Here is a 6,218-nt window from a genome sequence, read left to right on the forward strand (position 1 = left end):
TAGACTGCTGATCATCCCTCACATACGCCTCTTCTTCTTCTGCTTTCACCTCAAATTCTATATCGATTGGATCTCCACTCTAAATCAAGGAAATGAGAGAAAATATCATCTGTAAAATATAAGGTCACATAAAATATCCACACATTGTCTCCACAAGTCCATGTTCTAGATTCTCCATCCCACCAACCTTGTAACAGTGAGGGATGGTGTGACCTTCCTGTGTGGAATCCCGGGAATACAGAGGACGGGGACATCTCTCTGGTGGGTTCCTGGTATTAGGTGACTCCATCATATCCTTGTGTCCTTCTGAAAACTCCTCCATCACTCCATACTCCTCATCCTCCTCTTTATACTCTTCTTTAACATCAATATTATCATCCCCGAGGATTCCACTCTGAAAGATATAATAAAACATTCATTGTAACAAACATGCTGTGTTTAAATCACAACTACCAATAATTGTCATCATCTACCTGATGATGGTGAGGGATGGTGTGACCTTCCTGTGTGGAATCCCGGGAATACAGAGGACGGGGACATCTCTCTGGTGGGTTCCCATGACTGGATCCATCTGTAGGAAACACACACACTGACTGAATCCATTGTTTCTATGTGTTTATCAGATGATGGGGGATCTAGGTGGATCCTCCGTACTGCTCTCTCCTTTACAATAAAGTCTCCTCTTACCCGGTGATGTGAGGGGCGGCTGATTGTCCATCATGACGTCCTTGTAGAGATCCTTGTGTCCTTCTAAATACTCCCACTCCTCCATGGAGAAATAGACAGTGACACCCTGACACCTTATAGGAACCTGACACACACAATGATACAGTCACCATCCAGACACATCCCTTGTCTGTTACTGGAGAATGTCCCAGAATTCCCGGCACCGCTCACCTCTCCTGTCAGCAGCTCCATCATCTTCTTGTTGACTTCTAGAATCTTCTCCATGTTGTGTCTCTCAGGGTTTAGGGAGTCACATGGAGGCACTGTGATGGTCATATGATCACCTGACTTCAGAAGAGGAAATCTCTGTATTGAGGAACCAATAGGAATATCATGTTAGACTCCCAGAATCCTCCTCACCTCTCCGATCAGGTCTGTGTTTTATTAATAGAGATAAGTGATGTCATGTGACCTCCCAGAATCCTCCTCACCTCTCCGGTCAGGTCTGTGTTTATTAATAGAGATAGAAGTGATGTCATGTGACCTCCCAGAATCCTCCTCACCTCTCCGGTCAGGTCTGTGTTTATTAATAGAGATGAGAGTGATGTCATGTGACCTCCCAGAATCCTCCTCACCTCTCCGGTCAGGTCTGTGTTTTATTAATAGAGATGAGAGTGATGTCATGTGACCTCCCAGAATCCTCCTCACCTCTCCGGTCAGGTCTGTGTTTTATTAATAGAGATGAGAGTGATGTCATGTGACCTCCCAGAATCCTCCTCACCTCTCCGGTCAGGTCTGTGTTTTATTAATAGAGATGAGAGTGATGTCATGTGACCTCCCAGAATCCTCCTCACCTCTCCGGTCAGGTCTGTGTTTTATTAATAGAGATGAGAGTGACGTCATGTGACCTCCCAGAATCCTCCTCACCTCTCCGGTCAGGTCTGTGTTTTATTAATAGAGATGAGAGTGACGTCATGTGACCTCCCAGAATCCTCCTCACCTCTCCGGTCAGGTCTGTGTTTTATTAATAGAGATGAGAGTGATGTCATGTGACCTCCCAGAATCCTCCTCACCTCTCCGGTCAGCAGGTAGATGATCTCCAGGGTGAGGTTTAGTATCTTCTCAGTCATGTGACTCCGGTCCTCCTCCATCCTCATTGGTGCCATCATGTGATCTACTGTATACAGGTCTCCTTGTAGACGGATAACTTTGGGAAATGAAAGTAAGAATGATTTGGATGGTATTGGTCACACAATAATAGGATGTGGATGTGAGGGGGGAATAGGAGGGTTGCTGGACATTGAAGAACTACTCCCCCCATGGGAAGACATTTTGTTTGGACTGTTTAGTGTTTACTACAATTTTGAGGTCCGGGGCCCCTTTTCTCTGTTGGGTTTGTTTGGTCTCTGAACTGGTTTTGATGAGTATTAGATCTGCAGACAAGGAATGATAAATCTGATCCTTCCTATGACTAGTTTGCTCTGAGGCAGTGCTGTGAGGTCAATGTCGGCTCATCATGCAGGGATGGTCACTTTACATCGCCCGACACCCGGGACATGTAGTTCTGGGGGCCGGGCAAGTATTGTTTTTAATCTTTATCCCTGCTGAGGGCAAGCCACAGGGCTCTCCTTTCAGATGCCAGCCTCTACCACCCCGTGTGTGTGAACCTCTCCTGTACCTACTATGCTTCCCCGGATCTGCTTGCCCATCTGTTGGCCCGGTTCAGTGGGTGTCGGAGGGTAGAGGGGATGGAGGAGAGCGGACACGTTCACTCCCTTCTTGTCCTGACCCAGAAGTGATGTTATGACAGATTTCCCGACCATTGTGTCAGGAATGGACTTGGCCAATAATGGTGGGACTCACCTGCCTTGTGGGCTGCAGTACCAGGGCTGGCCAGCGGGTGCTCTCAGCAATCAGAGACTCACCCCTGCAATCAGCCAAACACCTGAAGCTGATTACAGGGGTTGTATTTAAGGAATGGCCAGACTCACAGTGAAGGCCGTGGTGTGTGTTTTTCCATGGGCCCCTGTATCTTGTATCCTGTATTCTTGTTCCTGTCTGACTTGTTGCCGACCCTGCCTGATCCTGACCTCTGCTGACTTCTCCTGTTTGATCCCTGGCTTGTGACCCTGACCATTCTCTGCCTGACCCTCTGCACCACGCTGCCCGTGAGTTACTGAACCCAGCTTGTGACCCCAACCACTCTCCCGCCTGTTCCTGGTACTCCGTTTGCTACTGACCCGGCCTGCCTGACGACTCTTGCATTGTATGTATTCTTATCTGTGGGTGGTCTGGTTTGCTTGCACTGTGTTTATGTTTAGTTTTGCACTGCGTTTTGTATTGTTAGTCTTAATAAATTATATTGTTTATACCATATCTGAAGCCTGCGTTTCCCTGTGTCAGTCCACACACCTCTGGTCATACCCTGATTCCTGACATAACACCACGGCCAATCCTGACCAGAAGTGGTTGCACAGGGAAGCCATCTTGATTTGTTGATGGGAAGGATGGATCTTGATGAGGTTGTGTATTTATCTCTGCTAGTGTTTGATGACAGAGAATATGCTTATCAGACTCTGAAGGAGTATCCCTGGGATCAACTGCTAGAATGTATACGGATCGCTCATTGCCTAGTAGATCAGGGCACAGAGTTCTCTGAGGTGCAGCCATTGATCCAGGTTTGTGCTGAGTTGGCTTGGTCCTGTACCCCTGAAAGCAGGAATTACTTTTTTACCCCATTTAGTGTGGATCAAGTGGAATCACTGGTATGGTTGTTGGAGGAGGATCCAGATTGTTTCCATGAGCACTATGCAGCATGTCCATCACACGTGCTTATGGATTGCATAAACGCAGTGCAGTCTTTGATCAGACAGGCTTTGTGTAAGCTGAGTTTTGTTAAACCCATACTGCAGACATGGACAGACTTGTTACACCCAGCCTCAGTCAGCTTGCAACATCATTCCTCTGCTCAAGGCACTCTTCCTGCATCCCCGACAGCACCCCCAGTGATGGCCCAGTATACTCTGCTAACTACCACATACCAGTCCTCTGCTCCCACTCACTGCACCTATCCTTTCTTCAACCCTGTAAATAAGTCCTCTGTAGCAACTGCTCCCTCCTTTGTTCCATCCTCCAGCTCTTCTCTGTCTTCAGCTGCTCCATTCATTTACAGACCTGCGTTTACTTACAGTGCTCCAGTAACTAAAACCAGGAAAAGGCGAAAATTCTTTCCAACCAATACCATCCTGCCAGTTGACTCAGAGCCCGCTGTCGTGCCAGTTGACTCAGAGCCCACTGTCATGCCTGGTGACTCGGTGCCCACTGCCTTGCCAGATGGCGCGGTGCCCACTGTCAAGCCAGATGACCTGATGCCTGGTGACCCGGTGCCCGCTGTCGAGCCAGACGATCCAATGCCTGATGACCCAGTGCCCGCATTCATGCCTGGTGACCCGATGCCCGCTGTCGTGCCTGATGACCCGATGCCCGCTGTTGAGCCAGACGATCCAATGCCTGATGACCCGGTACTTGCTGTCGAGCCAGATGACCTGATGCCAGATTACCCGGTGCCCACTGTCGAGCCAGATGACCCGATGCCTGATGACCCAGTGCCCGCTGTCGTGCCTGGTGACCCAATGCCCGCTGTCGAGCAAGACGATCCAATGTCTGATGAGCCGGTGCCCGTTGTACCTGGTGACCCGATGCCCGCTGTTGAGCCAGATGACCCGGTGCCCGCTGTCGAGCCAGACAATCTGGTACCTGATGACCCGGTGCCCGCTGTCGTGCCAGTTTACCCGGAGCACCGCTGTCGTGCCGGTTGACTCAGAGCTCGCTGTCGTGCCTGGTGACTCAGGGCCTGCTGTCTTGCCAGATGACTCGGGGCCTGCGGTCTTGCCAGATGACTCGGTGCCTTCCGCTCCACCTCGGGGCCCGGTGCCTGCCGCCCTGCCTGGTGGCCCAGTGCCTGCTGCTCTGCCTGGTGGCCCGGTGCCCGCTGCTCCGCCTGGTGATCCAGTGTCCAGCCCGATGTGCCTCTGTCCGGTGCCCAGCCGGATGTGCCTCAGTCCGGTGCCCAGCCGGATGTGCCTCTGTCAGGTGTCCAGCCCGATGTGCCTCTGTCAGGTGCCCAGCCCGATGTGCCAGTCTTTGATATCTCGCCAGTTACCGGACCCGGGCGGTGGAACATTTTACCTAGCCAGGACTGTTTGGAGCGTCCTGAGGCCGCTCCTTGAGGGGGGGTACTGTCAGGAATGGACTTGCCAATAATGGTGGGACTCACCTGCCTTGTGGGCTGCAGTACCAGGGCTGGCCAGCGGGTGATCTCAGCAATCAGAGACTCACCCCTGCAATCAGCCAAACACCTGAAGCTGATTGCAGGGGTTCTATTTAAGGAATGGCCAGACTCACAGTCAAGGCCGTGGTGTGTGTTTTCCATGGGCCCCTGAATCTTATATCCTGTATTCCTGTTCCTGTCTGACTTGTTGCCGACCCTGCCTGATCCTGACCTCTGCGGACTTCTCCTGCTTGATCCCTGGCTTGTGACCCTGACCATTCTCTGCCTGACCCTCTGTACCGCGCTGCTCGTGAGTTACTGAACCCAGCTTGTGACCCCGACCACTCTCCCGCCTGTTCCTGGTAATCCGTTTGCCTGTTTGCTACTGACCCAGACTGCCTGACAACTCTTGCATTGTATGTATTATCTGTGGGTGGTTTGGTTCGTTTGCACTGCGTTTTGTATTGTTAGTCTTAATAAATTATATTGTTTATACCATATCTGAAGCCTGCGTTTCCCTGTGTCAGTCCACACACCTCTGGTCATACCCTGATTCCTGACACATTGAGGACGACAAAGAATGTAATGCGGTGTGATGTGCACTACATTACATCCAATGGAGTACAGGGGAGACATTGGGGGTCTTTTAGACCCTGGATGTCTAAATAAAGAGAACCTAATTGTAAAGAATTAAAGTTACACCTAAGTACATAACTCCTCCCTTTAAAAATTTTTAAGGCCTCCCCACCCCCACATATATGCACGCCCAAACGTAAGAGCACACGCTGGAGGGCCTACACGTGATAACATTGATTGTGATACACGTTACATATCGCCGGTCACACCAGAATGAGAGGATAATTCTAGGAGCAGACCTCCTCCGTACTCTATACTGATGACCTAGAAGGGGCTATAAATGTGTCACCTATAGATAATACCGGGGACTAAAGGTTGTCACCATTTCAGCACACACAACTTAAGGTTTGACATGTTGGATATCTATTTACTCGCTGCAACCTCGGCTTTTATGGTTTTACACATAAATGGGTCATTTATTGCTTTTTTGTGCCTTGAAATTAACTTAAGTGTATTTTTTAATGAAATTTGGCATTTCCTAGACTTTGTGATAATATTTTGTGACATAAAAATTAGAACTGCCACTATTTTATTCTCTAAAGTCTCTACTTTCAGAAAATCGATATTTTGGGGGTTTTGTGTCATCTTCAGGATAAAATGATTTTTTAAATGTGCAAAAAATGCCAAAATGGCTCTGGGAGTGAAA

This window comes from Staurois parvus, unplaced genomic scaffold, assembly GCF_062004578.1.
Source record: "Staurois parvus isolate SC_StPar_1 unplaced genomic scaffold, SC_StPar_1.0 ptg000222l, whole genome shotgun sequence".
NCBI lineage: Eukaryota > Metazoa > Chordata > Amphibia > Anura > Ranidae > Staurois > Staurois parvus.